Source organism: Oryzias melastigma, linkage group LG7 (genome assembly GCF_002922805.2).
Source record: "Oryzias melastigma strain HK-1 linkage group LG7, ASM292280v2, whole genome shotgun sequence".
In the NCBI taxonomy this organism is placed as follows: Eukaryota; Metazoa; Chordata; class Actinopteri; order Beloniformes; family Adrianichthyidae; genus Oryzias; species Oryzias melastigma.
In genome coordinates, this window is record NC_050518.1 from 29,402,519 (window position 1) to 29,406,059 (window position 3,541).

The following is a 3,541-nucleotide window of genomic DNA, read 5'->3' on the forward strand; positions in this document are numbered from 1 at the left end:
GCTCCGCGGCCCCAGCAGATTAAGAAAATGTTTGGAAGTTCAGGACAAAAATCCCCACATTGAGCAGCCATATTGGATGCATTTTTCCACCCTTTGATGTAGTCACTGAAAACTTAATTTCCCAAAGCTGACTTCTTGATTAGCTGAAGTGGTGCACCAACCTCACCGTTTTATGCCCAAATCCCACTGCACGATGTCAAATCACATCTGTGCACTGACTTAAGATTGAAACTTGACGCTCCTGCCCCGTGAATCGTGTCCAGTGTATATTCACCATAAAAGCTGTATTTTTTTTTTTTTAAAAAGACTATGCACATTATAATCTGGACCCCCGCATGCATGGATTCATTTTAGGTTGTTGTATCAATTTCTTGAGGTGAGCAAAGAAAGATAGGTATTTTGTAAATTTACTAATGCGGCTAACGTGTAGCGGTGTTGGACAGTGTTTTTACTATCAAGGTAAGGAGTTTTTTTATTCAACCAATATATATATATATATATATATATATATATTTTTTTTAAGTGATTCTCCATATTTTTTCACCATAAATTACGTTTGACAGATTGAAAGAGTATAATATACACTAGAAACATGCTTTTTTTTTTAAATAAATAACTTAAAAACAACCAGAAAAAGTTTAAATCTATACATTTTGTATTATTTTCTCTGCTTAGTTTTTTAATCTAACATTTATCCATTTTTTTTTCAGATCTTAAACTTTAAAAAGATCTTATCAATCTTTTAGTTGTTCTTTTATTGCTTGAAGTTAATGTTTCTCCATTAAGTTCTTTAACTGCTCCATCAACAGAACAGACTCGCATCATCTGCAAAAAGTATTCTTTTTTACGTATTTATTGCTGCTTAAAACATAATAACTGATGGTTCTACATCAGAACTTTGTGGAACTCCAAACTATATTGTCTTTAATTTGAAATGAATGACGTTTATTTAAGACAGAATTGACTTTAATACTTCAAAAAGCTGATCTTCATGTGTGTTTGCAGCAGTCAAACTTAGAAAATCCTTAGTTTTGGGTCATTATTTTGAGTGTATGTTTTTTTTTTTTTTTTTTGCTGATTAAATAAAAGTGAGATTTATGGAGACAGTCACTTAAGAATGTGAATACTGAATTTTTACATTCAGTTTCTTTATCAGTGATCTGTGTGGGAAAAGAGGCTGCAGCAGGATGATTTGCACGTTATGGTGGTACCTGTTGTTTGTGTTGCCTCTGCCGCTCCAACGCTCCAACCGCCCTCCGCACCTCCATGTCCAGGCTTGTTAACCACGGGAGCAGGGCGACATTTGGCCACATCCCGTGGGATCGGGCAGAGCTGTCGAGAGCGATCGGGGTGGAGCAGAGAGGCATCAAACCTCGCCCTTCCCTCCTCGCGATGAGTCATTCACAAAAATGCAAAAACAAAGTGGATACAAACTGCCTTCATGTGAGCACAGGCTGCTTCAGGATGACTCAAGGCTTTCCCGGAGAAGGATTCAACTGAAGGCGCCACCGCATGAAAACAAACGCTCCAAAGCATTCCTGCCTAATGAAGCAGCCGACAACTGCCATGGGAAAGCTGAAGTAGTGCTGAGCCGCCCCGTTTAGAAGCATTAGCGTCATTCTGGTTGCAACAAATGGACAGATGCAGGAAATAAAAGTAGCATCAGTGGAATTATTTTTCTTTTTCCAGCTTCTGCGATTCATAAACTAGATTTGGGGTCACCCATTATCTGAACGCCTTCCCCTGAACACTGAGAACCCTCAGACTGTTTGTTATTTCTCTGCACAGCTGGAACCACAGCTGTTTGTTTTCAGGTCCTTTATCATGTTGTCAGTATCCTGATGAAACCCTGAGGGTTTTTTTTACAAGGATTTTATCAGGTTGAGGTGCTTGAAGAAAGTATCCTCCTTTGTAGCCTTTTCAAAATAAAAGCCAAGTTTACCACCATGTTTTATTTAAAAGATAAATCTACTGGGAGCTGCACGGTGGAGGAGTGGCTAGCACTCTAACCTGTTAACAAGAATGCCTAGGTTCAAATCCCAGCTAGGTCCTTTCTGAGTGGAGTTTGCATCTTCTCCTTGTGCATGTTTGGCTTCGTTTGACGTCACATTAAATGTACAAATACTTTGTTGATCTTCAAAAGGAAATTAAAAGTCTGTCTTCAGTCTTGCTGGTAGGTCTATAGTCTAATAGAAACTGCTATAGCTGCCAGTGATTCCCCCTACAGGTGGATTGGGCAAACCTCTGGAGGAGGTTCACGAAATATCAAGGTCACAGACCGCTAGATGAGTAAATGTTCACGCACATTTTTTCTACAGGCATGTTGCTAGAGACAGGTCATAGTAAACACTTATACAACAGGTAAAGATAAGTAAGGGTGAAGTAGACGAGACGTTGGCATGTCGTATGGATTCTAATCATTAGGAAGACACTAACCAAACATGACAATGGTACATTCCATTTTCACAAGAGCATCAAGGCTCACCTGTGCTCTCCTTCAGATACTCTTCCCCACGACCCTCCATGGTCGTGCATTACTTGTAACCAAGGCCTACAAAAAAGTTTCTCACAAAGAACGCCCTGCTGTGACTCTTCTTGAAAACAGCATCAGTCCTATCTGTTGTCCAGGTGTAAAGCAGAGTATCCATTCCTCCTCCACGTCTTCTCCCATCATAGAAGTCGTGTTTGGCGTGTTGCTGCACCCCCTTCGAAAACACAGACATGGATAGAACTGTTTCCTTCACCAAAGATGAGACGTCCAGGTTGTGTTTCTGCTGCCTGCACAGCGTGGATCTCTGTGGTGACGTAGAGAAAGTTCAGTTTAGGTGTTTTTTAGTTTGAAAGGAAGTCTCATGTTCTGGGAGAAGAACGTCTACACATGGAGCGCAGTCCGGTCACCTGCTTTGAAACTGTCTCTGTTTGTTGTTTTTATACTCACTTCAGATTTGTTTTTCATTTGTTTATTTAAAACAATCACATTTACGGCAGTTTCAGTGGAAATATTTTGAAATTTTCTATCCAGGATCACATTCAGTTTTTGTTCCAAAAACATTGACCTCATTTTCTGACCGGGAAAAGTCCAATTCTAAAAATCAGTCCAATCTGTGCCAAAGTGACACGGACAAATAGATGTCATTCAGATATCACTTATTGCAACATTTGTGTCAAAAGTTCATGATTATTTACATGAAAACTACCGTTAATCCAAAGATCTGCAGTCTGCATTCTAACAAGCAAAAAAAACTGATTTCACATCTTTTAGTCACTAAATTAACCCAAAAAAGTTAAATTAAAAATACTCTGACAATCAAAAAAAACTCTAAATGACCATTTGTTTGTTAATCAAATTATACCAGGATTCTTTAATAGTTGGAATATCAATTTCTGGTTTTAGATTTAAAAATAAGTTGTAGCCTATATGAGGTAAATCTATAAAAAGACAATTGTTTAATTATATCTAATTACTATATTTTTTCATCACATCATCAATAAATAGTCTTTTTCAAACTTGTTATTTATAAGCTGTACCAAACTATAAGGG